The sequence below is a fragment of the Diabrotica undecimpunctata genome, chromosome 9, assembly GCF_040954645.1.
Source record: "Diabrotica undecimpunctata isolate CICGRU chromosome 9, icDiaUnde3, whole genome shotgun sequence".
NCBI lineage: Eukaryota > Metazoa > Arthropoda > Insecta > Coleoptera > Chrysomelidae > Diabrotica > Diabrotica undecimpunctata.
In genome coordinates, this window is record NC_092811.1 from 37,263,007 (window position 1) to 37,281,137 (window position 18,131).

The 18,131-nt window shown below is 32.9% G+C and overlaps 1 protein-coding gene across 5 annotated transcripts in view; it reads right to left on the reverse strand.

The window, feature by feature from the left end:
* The window catches only part of LOC140449852 (uncharacterized), a 214,961-nt gene that overhangs the window by 130,132 nt on the left and 66,698 nt on the right, over nt 1–18,131 (reverse strand). The gene's annotated exons all lie outside the window — the stretch shown is intronic.

Sequence of the window (18,131 nt, forward strand, 5' to 3'; positions counted from 1 at the left end):
ATTTCACCAAAATACAAAACAAACAGCAATATAGACGTCTTGTACCATGACCAAGGACATATGGAATTAGTTTTCTCTAGTTGTCCAATCTTATTGTCCAATCATAGGTATCGTACACATTGACACATAACCGGCACTCGTTTGTTAAAATCAAGCCCAAGAATTCTGAAAGGACCACACCTTCATCTTTTTATGGTGCCCTATTTATTTAAATAATATTGGCGATTACTTCGGCAATTTTTTCCCTATTATCTGGCGTTTATATTATTATTTCTTCATAATTTAAATCCATCCAATATTGTATATTTTGGATCCAAGAGATTTTTTCCCCTTGACTTCATATTTTCCTTCAATATTGCCTGTTATTACAAGTTGAAGGAGGAAATATTTCTGCGTAATCAATATCCTCCAAGATAAATGTTTTGCAGACTTTGATCTTCTTCTTAACGTGCCCTATCAAGTCCCCTTGACGTTGGCGATTAACATGGAGAAACTGTCTCTGCCTTGAGCTATTCTAAAAAGTTGCTCAGCTTTCCTCATTCCTGTCCACTCACTGATATTCTTCAACCAAGAGGCCTGCTTTCTACCAATTCATCTGCTTCCTTCGATTTTACCCATCATAATAAGTTGAAGAATATTATATCGGTCTCCCCTTACCACGTGTCCAAAATAGGCCATCTTTCTACATTTGATGTTATCAAGTAGCTCGCGAGTGGCATTTGCTCTCTCAAGGACTGCCACATTTGTCAGCATAGCCATCCATGGAATTTTTAGTATACGTCTGTGCAGCCACATTTCAAAGGCCTCCAGACGATTAATGGTGGATATTTTTAATGTCCATGCTTCGACACCGTATAAGAGGACTGACCAAATGTAGCATTTAACCATGCGCTTTCGAAGTTGAAGTTGCAAGTTATCATTACAGAAGAATGACTTCATTTTTAAAAATGTCTTGCGGGCTATCTCGATTCTACGTTTTATCTTTTGATCTGGATCTAGTTGTTCAGTAATATGGCAACGAAGATAATTAAAACTGGACACTCTTTGAATTATATGACCATCAACATATAATCGTGCATCTTGATGTCCTAAACACCATGTGTTTTGTTTTTGAACAGTTTATGTTTAAGCGAAACTCTCTTCCCACTCAAATCCATTCATGTCATCAGTTAAAATAACTGTATCGTCTGCATATCTGATTGTATTTTTCAGAATTCCATTAACTTTCACGCCCCATTCCAAATTATGCAGCGCTTTTTTAAAAATTCTATCTGAATATAAATTAAATAACAGTGAGGATAGTATACAACCCTGTCTGACACCTCTTTGTATTTTACATATTTCTGTTGATTTTCCGTTTATGCGAGCTGTCGCTGTTTGACGCCAGTATAACTTTTCTATGAATCGTATGTCTTGACTATCAACTCCTTTATCTTTTAATATTGTAATTAATTTGTGATGCTGTACTCGATCAAAGGCCGTCAATAAATACAGCAAAGACGTCTTTCCTTTGATCTCGACATTTCTGCAGTAATACATTTAGTGCAAAGAGGGCGTCCTGAGTTCCCAGTCCATTTCTGAAGCCAAATTGTGTTTCATCCTGGTCTTCTTCACATTTATCTCTGATTCTACTGTGGATGATGCGTAGAAATATTTTCAAAGTGTGGCTCATAAGGCTTATCATTCTATAATCGCAGACTTTGATAGTATGCGTATTTTTTTCTTTGCTTAAACGATCGAGAACTTGTCTATTTGTTGTACGGTTAGTCCAAAGAATTTTTAGTATTCTCCTTCCAAGGCCCTATCTTGTTCTTGGTTTGAATTGTGAGCTTTTATGATTCTGCTCCGTATAGCATAGTTAGCCAAACTAGCATTTAAGTAGTCGTATAATAATTATTAAGTGGATGTGTGGGTCGCTTAGCAGTTCTTTCATATGTATGAATACGTATCTTGCTTGTTAAATTTTACATTTAAATAATCTCGACATTCGGAACCGGTTTGTTGTTTATCCAGCGATCTTAGTACTTTATCGTGTTTACTTGTTCCAAGATTTTATCATTCCATGTAAAAGGTCTTGAAACATTCTAAGATCAAGGATAAGCAATCCATCATTTACTGGACAACGACTTCAAACGGATAAACTGGTAAGTGGAAGAGTACTCAATTGTCCTGAGACTGAGAAATTGGTGTCAAAGACGGAAGAACCAACAAAGTGGTCAGCGGCATCAGAATGCAAAGAAATCGATTCATTAAAGGTCCCTAATGACATCTCTAGTACATATTATAATGGATAGCACTATTGGCGCAAGAGACACTATTGATTATGGTAATCGAAGACCAAAATCCGGCATGAGAGGAAAACCATCAGAATGCAAAGCCTCCTCGATCGTCAACAAACAAAATCATTGCAAACAAAAGCATTAGCATACGTTGCTAATATTCGCATGATCTATCAACACTAAATTAGAAAAAACACTTAAAGAAACCAAAAAGCAGAGGTTAATGTTATTTTAGGCGACTTCAATGCGAATATACGGAAAGGAAGAAGCATAGGCGAATATGGACTGGAACACGTAATGAGAGAGGAGAGAGGCTAAGCCAATTTTGAAAGGACAGCGAACTCATTATCAAGAACACATGCAATAAACTACCAGTCCGAATAATATACACTTGGAAACCCCGTAGAGATGACGTTGCGAACATAATAAGCAACAAGATTGATTACATCATTATGACCCAAAGATTCCGCAACACCATATTATCGACTAAAGCTTACCCAGGAGCAGATATAACGAGTGACCACGATCTTATTTTGGCAAACATGAAACTCAATATACAGAAAATAGTCACCAAAATACCTAGCATTAACCTAAGAAGACTAAATGAAGCTGATATCTGACAACAGATAAAAAAAATAGAAAAGGAAGTTTAGGTAGTAGAAAGACAAGGACAACAACAACTGGAGGGCTATACATATACTAAAAGCAAATAATGAATACCACAAGAAATAAAAACATTTTTATAGGGAAGGATGAAATACAAGAATAAAAACGAACAATACAAAAACAGTGAAAGAAAGAATAAAACAACAAATCAAAGAAGCAAAATAAATGCGACTATCAGAAAAATATTTTGAAATAGAAAGATTATAAAAACAGCTTGACAGCTTCAATATCTACAGATAAATTAAAGAAGCATCTGGCATATACACAAAAAGGTATTGGAAACATAACGGAAAAAAATTATAATTAAAAGTGTAGAGAAAATTAATAGAGGGGAAAGAGATATTTGAAGATGACGAAAAAGTAGTGATAATAGTACTAAGAGGAAGAAATGGAAAATTTAAAAACTACTATAATCTATAAAAAATAAATCCAAGGAACAAAATCAAATACCTACACAAATCTGAAGACAGAAAACCATATTAATAAATTTATAATCGAATTATTCCATGAAATCTACCACGTTGGGGAAATTCTGAGAGAATGGCTAATATTATCCCAATACCCAAAAAAAACCCAACACAATAAAATGTGAATAATATAGAATGATATATAACGTTATGCGGATGGATGAGAGTGATCCCACTAAAATAACTGCTAAACAGGCCGGTCGGAAGAAGAAGAAAGGGGCGACCTAAACTCAGATATCTGGACGATGTACAGGAAGATCTGAGGGAGATTGGAGTGAGGGGCTGGAGAAGACAGACACTCGATAGGGAAGGATGGAAGAATGTTTTGAAGGAGGCCAAGGCTCACAAAGGGCTGTAGCGCCAACTGATGATGATAGAATGATTAGAATCCATATTTTGATTGCCTTTTCCAAGGCAATATTAAAGAGGAGACACGCCTATGTTGTAACGTTCTAATTCAACACGGAAACATTAAGAAAGACAAAAAAAGAAAAAGAAATACTCATATAAAGAAAAGAATAATGAGCCAATATAAAGGAAAGAAAAATTTAAGGCAGTAGAGTGAAAAAACAACAATAAAACTCTTCAGAACTGCTGCAGACAGCATATATCCTCGAGGTTAAACCTATAGTCCAGCTATTGGGGAATTAAATATGACACCTATTACCTAACCAAAGGACATGAATTGAAGATTGCGGAAAGATAAACTATTTTATTTTCTTCTTTACATTTACAGACTGGCCTACAATGAAACATTAAAAGTGTACAATTATATTCAACACCTTCCCGAATAAAACGTATGAAAACATTGACCATTTAAGATGTTCTGATTACTTAAAGATTTGTTTAAAAGCCGAAACAGTGTACCAAAAAACCGTGAAGTAATTATAAAACGTGATAAAATATATATTATTTAAAACCAATTAATTCCAAGTAACAACAGTAATTACCACATGGAACGTATTAATTATCCGTTTATTATTGTCAGTTTAGTAATACAAGTTCACTATTATATTAAAGAAAATGAAATATATATTACCATGAATGTACAATATGCTTTGTACATTATGCTTTTTTACATATTTCTTCATCTGTTGATTGAGGAAAAAACCATCAATAAAGAAAAACTAGAAACTGAAATAATAGGAAAAATTGGAGAAGACCAAGCAGGGTTCACAGTAGGAAAATCATGCCTAGATCATACGTACACATTAGAACAACTGATAGAGAAGAAAATGGCAAAAGGTAGACCGGTCCATCTAGCCTTTGTTGATCTAAAGAAAGCACATGACTCAATACCTAGAGTCAAATTATGGGAAGCAATGAATGATCTCGGAATCCGACAAACAATAATAAAAGCAGTTAAAGCACTATACAAAGAAAACAAAGTAGCTATTAAATGTGGAAATAAAGCCTACAATCCATTTAAGACGACAAAAGGACTTCTACAAGGCTGTGCTACGTCCCCTACACTGTTTAAAATATTCTTGGAAAAGACACTCAAACCATGGAGGAGAAAGTGCGAAGGAATGGGCATACCAGTAAGAGACGAATACCTATACACCTTAAGTTTTGCCGACGATCAAGTAGTCATCGCACAATATGAAGAAGATCTCAGCTTTATGTTCAGAAAACTAGAAGAAAAATATACAAACAACGGAATGGAAATAAACTTAGAGAAAACCGAATACCTAACAACAGAAAACAAGGACATGAGAAACCTAGAGATAGACGAGGGAAGACAAATAAATGGAACAGATAAATTCAAGTATTTAGGAACCATAATATCGAACCAGGGAACAACAGAAGAAGATATAAACAACAGACTGAGACAAACAAGAAACTGTATAAGACAACTAAACTCAGTGTTGTGGGATAAGAACATTACGATAAAGACAAAAAAGAGAATATATAATACCCTGACAAGAAGTATCCTAACATATGGGTCCGAAAAATGGACAATAAACAAGAGAAATAGAGGTAGAATAAGAGCAGTAGAAATGGAGTTCCTGAGGAGAAGCTGTAGACTTACAAAAAGAGACAGAATTGAAAACGCAGAGATTAAGCGGAGAATGGGAGTGCAATCAGACATAATCGACTATATAGAGGAGAAGAGACTATCTTGGTACGGCCACGTCAGAAGAGCGGACAGAGGACGCTGGATAAACAAAATCACAGAATGGAGCCCGATTGGAAGAAGAAAGAGAGGAAGACCCCGAAGGTCATTCAGAGATGAAATCGACGAGGCTATGGAGAAAAGAACCCTGCGAGATGGAGACTGGAATGACAGGGAAAATTGGAGAAAACGGTTGAGTGAAGGAAGACAGTGAAAACTGTGGAAATCCTTAGTAGTAGTAGTTCATCTGTTGGTGTCTATTCTTTGTGTATGTTGGCAATCACGTTGGTCTACATGACTTTCCTGGGTTCTTTATATTTTGTTTCTCAAATATTTTATTGAATCCTTACTTAACTGATTTTTGATCTTTAACCGAATTTTCTTGATATTGAGTTTTAACCATAATAACAGTAGCTATGCACTTGTATGGATAGATTAGAGCAAAATTTAGGCCTTTTGAGATTATCAAATTTTGCGTTGGATTCAACGCTCTATTGGATATATTTAATTTAAGAATAACGTAACACAAAAAAACAGTAGGTATAAAAAACTAATCATTTCATGTGAATATATTATAATATATACCATAACACCTTTCAAAAACATAATCTCTGGAACTTTAAGAGTTTATTATTTTCATATTTAATATAAGTTTTTTTGTAAACGATTTTCATCGGATTTCATTGGTTTTGTCATTAGAATTATCGGTTTCTGTCTGTAAATAATGCTTCCATATATTTCTTCCATCTTTCGTATTAGCCTATTTTCATAAATCAACTTATTATCTTAATCGAGTTAAGATCTCAATCTGTATCATCATTATCATTGGCTTCTTCTTAAAGTTCCATTTGTGGAAGAAGTTCCCTTTCCATTTGTTTTAAACATTTCAACGTTTGGCATTCCTTTCCCCAGAGAGCTGTATCTTCCTCTGTGGTTATTGTTAGTTGTTGCCCTGGAAACCATTCTTCTTCTTCAAGTGTCCTGTCCGTTGCGAACGTTGGCTATTAACATGGCAATTCTGATCTTATTTGCGGCGCTTCTGAATAGTTCGACCGATGTGAGCCCGAACCACTTCCTCAGATTTTGGAGCCACGAGTGTCTTCTCCTGCCTGGCCCTCGCTTACTGTCTATTTTTCCCTGGACAATCAATTGCAGTAGACGGTACTTATCGTGTCTCAATATGTGGCCTAGATATTCAAGCTTTCTTTGTTTAATTGTGTTCACGATTTCTTTCTCCTTTCCGATTCTTTGGATTACCTCTGTGTTGGTGACATGTTCGGTCCAGGATATACGAAGAATGCGTCGGTACACCCACATTTCGAATGCTTCTAGTTTTCTCGTGAGCGTCTCCGTCAGCGTCCAGGCCTCCACACCATACAGTAAGATCGGAAAAATGTAGCATTTAACTAGACGTAGTTTTAGGGGAAGAGACAAATCCCTGCTTATGAGGAGCTTTTTCATATTGCTAAATGCTGCTCTAGCTCGTTCTATTCTCGCCTTAATTTCTGTGGCCTGTTCCCATTTTGCATTTACGTTGGTGCCAAGGTACACATAAGATTCTACATGGTCAATTAGTATGTTACTTATCCGTAACTGTCGAGCAGGCTGTTGCTTCCTGCTTATCAGCATCCACTTTGTCTTCTTGAAGTTGAGGCTCAGGCCGTATTCCTCACTAACTGAATAAACTCTTTCCATTACCTGCTGTAATTCGTCTATGGTACTGGCAAGGATCACCGTGTCGTCGGCATATCTTATATTGTTTGTTAACTCGCCGTTTATTTTTATGCCCTCATTTGCATTTTCCATACATTTATTAAATATTTCTTCGGAATAAATATTGAATAGGAGTGGGGATAATATACAACCCTGACGGACACCTCTTTTGATCTGCACACTTTTAGTGAGTTCCATTAGGGTCTTCTAACTCTAGTGCCACAATTTGGTCGCATTGCTCCTGTAGTGATCCTTTCCTAAATTATCATGGTCCTTTTCTAACTTAGCTGCACCGTACTGAAGACGATCAATAGTCATAAATACGTATATATGGTTGCCTTCCATCGATATATTGGTTTTCTGTTTTGCGAGACATGCCATTATAAGCACATTTTACTTTTATTATTCACTCGCATTACTCTTTTCCATATATACATATATATATATATATATATATATATATATATATATATATATATATATATATATATACATATATATATACATATATATATATACATATATATATATATATATATATATATATATATATATATATATATATATATATATATATATATATATATATATATATATATAAACATGTTTCTGAAGAAGTGTTCGTCATTACTCCAAGTTATCCGAATACACGTTCATTTATGACCGTAGCCTAAGGGAATTTTTTAAAACAATTTACGAAACGAGTGGGTAGCATGAGACGCTAACAATATACGATAATCAAATATTATTACACGAATGACCTAAAAAATTAATCCGCAACTATAAAAAGTGAAAATAAACTGAAGTGATAAAATTTATTGCCAAGTAAAAAACTAAAACATTAAAACGACTATGTACTTATAGCCCAGCCAAAATTACTTTTATGACATTATATATATATATATATATATATATATATATATATATATATATATATATATATATATATATATTGTATTAGGTTTCATATTGAGAACTTTTCGAAATCAAAGTTTAGACGAAAAATATTGATTTTTTGTCATGAAAGTAAGAGCTTAATTTTATGGGATCATTGTTTAAATATTTAAACATTCAAACACGTCAAAAAAATTAGTTTTTTAGATTGCTTATACAAGTTTTTACTTTTTTCTTAAAAATAAAAAAAAGGTGCTTAAAATAGCTACATTTAAATTTTTAACACCGCTCGAACCAGGCGTCGACCATGTGCTAAAAGCTCGATGTGCGCTTGTTGATTCTGCAATTACGAAAAGCTATTTGTTAACTCGATAAAAAAGAAAGTTTCCTTCATTTTTTTCAACAGTAAATTGTCAAAATAGTTTCAAACTTTCTGTTTATGTGCTGCTGTTAAAGAAATGCGCACCATGTAAAAAGTTATGAGGTTTCAAAATTAGGCTAAATCTTCTAATCTTTTACTTAAAGTTTTTAATAACTTTTAAGGCATAATTTTTTTATAGATAACCTATCTAGCATTTTTATTGTATTTTTATCCGTACTTCACGATGTACTATAATCAAATTTGAAAAATTATAAAAATAAGTAAAAAACGATTAAGTAAAAAACTTCTAGTTTTCTTCTAAAAAAGTTTCTATATCAAAGATAATGTTTTAATGAACAACTAAAAAAGAATTATTAAATGCTATGCTAAATTATATTTTAATAATTTAGGCAATGGCAATTGTAGTTTTGGAAACTGCTGCGCGAAAGATTTCTGCGGATGAGCGGTCGAACCATCTCCTCAGGTCTTTCAGCCACGAGTTCTGGCGTCTTCCTACTGATCTTTTGCCCTGTACTTTTCCTTCCAGTATAACTTGAAGTAATTCGTATCTTTCGCCTCTCAACACATGACCCAAGTATTGCATTTTCCTCTCTTTGATTGTTCTTAGTAATTCTTTTTGTTTACACATGCGACGTAGTAGTACCTCAACATTAGTGACTCTTTGTACCTATGGAATTCTCAGCATTCGTCTGTATATATACATCTCAAAGGTATCTATTCTTTTTTCTATTTCAAAGTCCATTGTTCAACTTTCACAGCCATACAGTAAGACAGAAAAAACGTAACATCTGATCATTCGGATTCTAAGCTGCAAACTAAGGTCTGATCTTGTAAAAAATGTTTTCTTGCTCATGAATGCTTTCCTTGCTTGTTCGATTCTTGATAGAATTTCTTTTTTTGGATTACACTGACTATTAATATTTGCTCCCAAATATTTTATGGAATTTACTTGTTCTATTATTTGACCCTTGGCATACACATGTACATTTATTGGTGTCTTTGAAAATACTAAAGTTTTAGTTTTGGAAACGTTTAGATGTAAACCGAACATTTCGCTGTGGTGAACTACCGCATTTATTATATTTTGTAGTTCTTGTCTTCTTGTTGCTTGCTATTAATACGGTATCATCAGCATATCTGATGTTGTCTATGCTGATTCTGTTAATCTTAATTCCGCCTTGGACCTCGTCTAATGCTTCTCTGAATATAGACTCCGAATATAAATTAAACAGTAGCGGTTATAAGACGCAACCCTGGCTCATTCCTCGTCGAATTTGTATATCTTCGAATGTTGTGTGCTGTATTTCAATTGTTGCCGTTTGGTGCCAGTATAGTTCTGAGATAATTCGCAGGTCTTGTTCTTCAACTCCAGTTGTTCTCAGAATTTCGATCATCTTTTGATGGTTAACGCAGTCAAATGCTCTTCGATACTCAATAAAACATGCATATACATCTACATTCATATCTCTGCATCGTTGCGTTAACACATTTAAAGCAAAGAGAGCCTCTCGTGTTCCCAATCCATCAGGAACTCGCGCTACTTGTAAATTCGTGTAGGGATAATTCTAAGAAAAGTTTTAAGGACATGAAAAAATCATTAATTTCACGTAAAAATCTTATACAGATATTTAAATGTTCTAAAAGGTATATGAGGGGTAGCTGGACGTATAACATAACTACTCAAAATTGTGGCAATTAATTTTTTATTAAAGTGTGCTAAATTTCAAATAGATCGACCAAATAGTTTATGTTAAACAATGTGTTTATCCCGAAGAGCGATTATTTAAACAACTATACTTGCTCAGTTAGTTAGTCTAGAGGTATTCTGTAAATCGAAATCGATTCTATAAGGTTTCATTTTCAAGGTACCTATATTAAACACTTTTTAAAATTTGTTATTAACAATCGGTTTGAATTAGGCAGATTTTTTAACTTATAAACATTTATAATAAGTTTAACAGTTTTTTTGTCAAAAGCTTATAAGTTGGCTCAGTAAAAATGTGGTGAAAAACACACTTTCCAAAAAAAAAAAACAAAACTTTCTATGACCAATAGAAAACAAGAAAGCACATTTTTTTCTTGAAACCATATTCCCATTGTTTATTAACATTAAAATCTGATTAATAAACATATCACAAATTAAGATCTAAATTTTATGATACACTTTATAGATGCTATATACTGAGAGACTTTTTTTTCGAGAGAGAAAAATTTAATTAATTTCTTTTTCCGGGATTTTCCGAGAGATAAAAATATCATAATTCTTATTATTGTTACGTAAAAATATGAGTCATATTAAAAACCTGTAAACATGTTGTTTATTCACTAATATGTTCTAGATTCTACGACCCTTCGACTAGCAGAAATTCCAAGTAATAAAAAACCGGTCCATTCGAACGTTCCGGAAATAGGCCCGTGCATTCGAGGCAAAGCAGGTCAACAACCATTGGGTTCGAGAAACAGCTGTTTTCGTATAAATATGACGGAACTTTCATTGTAAAAACAGTCAAAAAAGAAGCTCGCGCTCGCGTTTAAATTGTAACGTCCGATAGATAAATTATGTAATTATTAGTCAAATAAATTGTTGTACAGTGGTTTAATAAATTGATATAAATTATCGTGTTTTTGTAAATTAAAATAAGAACAATAAATAATTAGAATTAATAAAGACATAACATTATTTTTTGATTCGAAGTTCCATTGTAAAAAAAACGGAGCTTGGACAGGTCTCCCTTCTACTTTTCCTTGGCGGTATTTTACGAAAACCATCATTTTAACGGATTATAATATAAAGCCTTAAAGAATCGATTGAGATTTACAAAATATCTCTAGAGTGACTGTTTAGGAAAGTACAGTTGTTTAAATAATAGCTCTCTGGGATAAACAAATTGAATAAAACTATTTGGTTTATTACAAAGAATGCATAAGAAATGTTTTATAAGCAAAAAATATTTTTTTTTGCTCTTTAAGATTGTTCTAAGAAAGCAATATATGCTATACGTCTTCGCGGATGTTTCATCAGCTACCCCTCATATACCTTTTAGAATCTTCAAATATCTGTATAAGATTTTTTCAGATTTTTTTAGATTTTTTTCTTCTTTGACTGTAGTAATATAGCAAATAGTTATTAGTTTAAATAGCTTTTAATAGTTGCATATATTTATAGGTTGTACCATATTAGCAATGCTGAATGTACTAACTTTCTTATACAAAGCAATATGAGTAATATTTAAAACAAAATAAATACAAAACACTAAAAGTTGAAGACGTAAAATAATAGTACCGCAAATAAACATATTTTTAGGTAACATCTTTTAATAGAGGACAGCAGTGTAGCTGTAATGGCACAAAATGTATAATTATAAATTTTATGGTTTAGTACTTAAAATATAGACAGTGTTATAGTTATACACTAGTGATTTATAAAAGGCGTTTATGGTATTCTGAAATATTGTTTGAATATATTCATTTCAATCACTTAGCACTTTCTACAATATGCGCACTTCTTCATTTTGGCCAGATTGTAGAAGCCCTTCAACTTCTTTACTATTACTATAATAATCAGTGAAGCGCTATTAAAACGCAAAAACGGTCTTTAATGATCATCTTTTTATATTTACCACCTCGAAAACGCAGTTTATAATGTTTTATGTTGCAATAAGTAGTATAATTATGTAGAATATATGTGTTGCAAGTAAATATAATAATGAAGTGGTGTGACAAATGATTTGATGAGATGTTGGATGGTGATGAATGTTGAGAAGTACTTTTCGTAGATAAGATTAACACAAATTCTACAAAAAAATATAGAATGTTGTTGCGATTAAATGGTAAGTACGGTAATAGTTTTAACTAAATCTTAACTTTTATTTAATATTTACTATACAGGGTGTTTTAAGTATGCCACACATTACACTTATCTTTGAAAATGACCGAATTTTAAATCAGAAAATCTGCATTTCGGCGAAATTGGGGCTGATTTATACGTCCAAAAATTTAAAATATACAGCATTTTTATGTTTGGACAGATTTTGTATGAGGTAACATTCCTTAAAATTTTTTTTTTCTAAAATGTTGATAGAGCAAGATTTTGGATATTAATACCTCACTTGCTTCATTATTTATAGACATAATAACTTGAAAACTTGATCACCCAAAGAGTAGGTAATGTTTTCTTTTTAGAAAATTACATCGTAATTTGATTTCTAAGTGCCTACACCATGTTTACAAATCGTACATTATTTTTTTAAATTTCAAACCAAACTAAATCTATAATTTCACCCTGTAGTTTGTGACTTTATTTGAATAATAAATTTGTTATACCTGTACTAGTCTTAGGGTTTCTGAGAAAAGTAAATTATATTTTGTAGTAAGAGTTAGTGCAAACACTCCTGACCATAGAGCTGCGCGAAGGCGGAGTCAAAATTCACGTAAAGGGAGAAAGGTTCTATTGTAAACCAAATTTTGTCTACTGCGCCGTGGTCAGGAGTGTTTACACTCTCTTAAATTGTGGAGTTAATTGGTAGGTCTCAATAATTTTCAATCTCCGAAACAAAGCTTGCCATGAAAAAAAAACGTGAATTTGGAAATTGTCCAATTGTATTTAGTTGTAATCCACAAGGAAACTAAGTTCCTGTATTTGGCTGTATACCATATATTAAAAAAAAATTTGAATAAAATCCTTTATAAAAAGGTATATAAAAAACCCAGTTGGGCTATGTTAAATTGACAAAACGTTTTCGGAATAAGTATTCCATCATCAGTGTCCTAAAAAAAGTATTTAACCACTTAATTAAAAAGAACATGAAATTTAGTTGTGTTTATAATGAATTAAAGTGCTGTTTTTCATCCCAGCATAATTTATTTTTAAGGTTAAATTTTCTTTTGAACCAATGAAGAAACTGTATTTGGAGGGCGATATAAAGACTAATAAGCAAAAATACGAGTAGCTATGCATATGGACAAAGAGGTTATTGGAGTGGAGACCAAGGGAAGACAAGGGAAGCGTCTGTCGACCACTTACACGATAGGTTGACGATTTAAGAAGACAAAAAAAACTGACGCATGATACATAGAGTTGAAAACACGAGGAAGAGGCGTATGTTCAGCATTGGACTTTTGTGGCGGCATGATGATTCACATATAGAAATGGTACCGTGATAACCGTGCAGAAATAAAATTATAAAGACTCTACAACGACTTTAAGTTACATAAAAATTAAAGAACTAACAGACTTAGAGCTATCAAATAACAGTAATACCTTAGTTAATAAAAATGGAAAAATAATACTTGATATCAAAGACAAACTGTAGAGTATCAAAAAAAAATGATAATAAGATCGGAAATACTACATAAAAATGGCGTAAAGAGACCAGAGCATATGCTAAAAAAGTTTATATCTCTCTAATATCGTTAAAAGATTAAAAAAATTAATATCAAAATCTATTGACTGAAGATCGTCTACAATTCCTTACTGAAGATAATAGCCAGTCTTTCCAGTCAGATACATATTTAATAAAACAAAAATCAACTGAAGAACATCAACTGAAGTTGGACAAATTCGAATGTAATTATAATTTCGAATAGCCTCTAATTCCCTGTGTCCGATTCTTCTTGATCAACGATGGTAAAATAATATATTGAAGTCGTGGGGTAAAATATTGTTTTATTGACAGCTACTGACTTATTACACTATAGTTGTTGTTGAGGTAAAAATTTATAATAGACTGCCTCCCAAACTAGTCCTGAAGCTATATTTATAATCTCACTAAAATGCTACGATTCATCAAATAAGTGTATTGCCCTCTGAATAGAATAAAAACTATTGACTTTTGAAAGCTGGCAAATATAATGTGAGAAAATGATTGCAGATATTTCCTCAATACATATTAGGCAATCTAGAGTTTTCTGGAAGTTAAACCAACTGTAATTAAGCTACTAATCGATTTATTTTACAATTATACACGGTGAACCAATACAAATCCAGGAAATTAAGATTAATGTGAGATTACAAATTAATGGAATAATTTGTGATTGAACAGAAGTACAGAACGTCCTAATGACAATGAAAAAGGGACGAGGTTCTGGACCTACAGGTCTCCCCATTGAACTTTTAACGAATGGACTGGAGAAGCGAAGGCAAAAAAGCCACCTGAATGGAAATCAGCCAGAAGGTAAAAGAAATAATAAATTAGACTTACTCACAATCAATTTAATTTAACTAATCAGACGACCGGTTTCGCTTTCTACAATATGCAAAGCATCTTCAGGTCACGATACAAAGTTAAATAAATGCTGAAAATAATAAACCCATATTAGGGTATTGTCTAATAAAGGTAAAACAAAGATAGGTGATATAAATTATATAAATTACAGTAATTATGCCAATATTACATGTCTGTGGTTTTTTAAAATGAATAAAATGTTTAAGCAGACAAGGTAAGACCCACGAATTGGTAAAATAGTCTATTAAACTGTAATGAATTATTAAATAAACAAATAAATAAAACATTACTTACATGCCGGTACTCTATTAATTGATGGTTGAAAGAACATGGTTCAAACTATCTTGTATTGTTGATTGGAGAACTCAAGTCAACTATTGTAATTGTTTAACAGTAAACGGGGAAGTTCTTGAGGAGACAGATTTTATCCAATGAAGTAGACATTCTCTAACATTTTATTCATTTTGAAAAACCACAGACATGTAATATTGGAATAATTACTGTAATTTATCTATCTTTGTTTTATCTTTATTAGACAACACCCTAATATGGGTTTATTATTTTCAGCATTTATTTAACTTTGTATCGTGACCTGAAGATGCTTTGTATATTGTAGAAAGCGAAACCGGTCGTCTGATTAGTTAAATTATATTGATTGTGAGTAAGTCTAATTTATTATTTCTTTTACCTTTTGGTTTCTAGACTTTAGGGCAAGGTTATAAAAGAAAGAATAGGGAACTAAATTACAGAAGAGGAGCAACAAAGTGGACTCCGTACAGGAAAGTCTTGTACTGACAACCTGGTTTGCCTTAAACAACTTTTAGAAAAGTGAACAACCAGAAACTTAAAAACACATGATATTTGTAAATTTAAAAATGTCTACCATAGCAGAGTCTCAGTAAATTGATCATGAATTAAGGTTCCGAACTTATGCCAGAAATTTAGATGAGATTCGACAATCGTTAAGAAAAATGAAAAATATCAAAGCCACAGGAGAGGATGGAATTTTAATAGAAGTTATCGTAAATGGAGAAGATATGCTATTAAATAAATTAAGGAAACTGTTTAATCTATGTTTGTAGCAAAGAAAGGTGCCCAAAGAATGGAACAATGCTATAACTATCCTTTTGCATAAAAAAGGAGATAGAACGGGCCTAGAAAATTATAGACCTATTAGTCTGTTGAACGACATATACAAGCTCTTCACTAGGTTAGTGACATCAACATTGACAAAAAAATTAGATTTCTACCAACCGAGAGAGCAGGCAGAACTTCGATCAAATTATGGTACCAATGATCATTTCCATACAGTAAAGACGCTCATTGAAAAATCTAAAGAATACAAACAAACCTCTTGTCCTCACTTTCATAGATTTTCATAAAGCGTTCGACACGATCGAAATAGACAGCCTTATAAAAGCAACGAAGGACAGCAGGATTGACCTTTGGTATAGTGAACTTATTTACAATATTTACAAAAATGCCACTATGACTGTTAAGATACACGATAAAGCCCGACCAATACAAATAAAACGTGGGATAAGGCAAGGAGATACATTGTCACCGAAATTATTCATAACGGCATTAGAGTATGCCTTTAAGATGGTCAATTTTGACCACAGAGGAGTAACAATAGAGGGCGAAAATTTTAACCATCTCCGTTTCGCAGATAACATTGTCCTTATCACAGAGAATTTAGGAGAAGCCACAGATATGTTAAATGCATTGGACTTTGCATGTTCGAAGGTGGGCCTCAGAATAAACTTGACCAAATCTAAGTTTATGACAAATATGGTCCCCAATAACTATTTAACTATTCAAGACAAAGTGGTAGAACTGGTGGAGAAATTACTAGGCGAATTACTTTAGCTTGGGCAGCCTTTGGAAAACTGCGAGACACACTTAGGGCCAACATAACAATTAGCCTCAAAAGAACATTATTTGACCAATGCGTATTACCTGTAATGACCTATGCGGCGGAAATTATGACTCTAACCAAGAATACTGCTTCGAAATTGAGAGCGGCATAGAGACGAATGGAACGGTCTATGCTAGGAGTGACGTTGCGGGACTGAATAAGAAACGAAGATCTGCAAAGAAGAACGAATGTTGCTGATGTTGTGGAACACGTAGCGGAACTAAAATGGAATTGGGCGGGCCATGTAGCGAGAATGCATGACTCACGATGGACGAGCAAAATTACACATTAGAGGCCAACAGCAGACAAACGTAGTAGAGGAAGACCTACACGTTGGGCTGACGACATCAGGCGTATCACCAAAAATTGGCAACAAAGAGAACAAAATCGCAAAGAATGGAGGAGTTTAAGGGAGGCCCATGTCCAGCAATGAACATGATAAATGAAGGCTGGATGATGATGATGAGGTTGTGCAATGGCTCCATCCTTATTTAAAATTAAATATACAATTAAATATAAAATGTCTTATTAAAAATAAAAAAGTTATCTGTAATATTTTAGACACGTAGATCAGCCACATCTATAAAGAATTGCATGTTTACATTTTTTATATTTTCTTTACGACCTGTTTTTCTTCTGAACCGTTGATTGGATTCGATTGGATGTTCACAAATGAATCGAGGTATTACTTATATAACTCTAGTTATATTCTTTGGCCAAAAGTACGCTATGCACAATGCAACATACGACCCATGGCTTTATTAAATGGAGGATCTCTATTATTTAAGAGAGAGATCCCTTGAACAAAACAGATTTTACAGAGCCATCGGACCTTTTTGCTTTAAGAAGAGCAAGATAAAATTAAAATATTAATTGGTAATCTCGCGTTATTATTAAAATTGTAAAAACACTATATAAGTTTCTTATTATCTATAAACTAGACCATTAATACTTGACATATTTAATCGCAACAAGTTCTTAGTTCAGTTAGACACAACACATAGTTAAGTCACATTAAAATAAAATGAGAAATAAACGTAGCAATTGATAGACAGTTTGCAACCAAGCAATCAAGTCATTGAATCCACAGACCGTTAAACACTTGAATGAAATTCTTAAGTTATATAAGGTTTTTTATTTTATCGAATATGCAATAATACTGGCAGTGCTAATTTCGCAGGTTAAGAAGTAGATATCTTCTTAATCATTGTTTACATTGTCGTTAGAAACAAGGTCATTTAGCAGCGATTGTACCTTGTACTTCACCGTCAATTACGTGCAATTCTTGTGAGTGCCATAAGTATTATCCTACACGTCGATCAACACAAAAAGGAAAATGTGTTTGATATAAGTGAACTAGGTGAAGTAAGTGTTTTTATAGTAATAAATAAGTGTTAGTTGTAAAGTAATCTTACACTAAAATGTATGTATTTTATATTAAAATGAATTCTATTGTTTCTCACAATAGATCA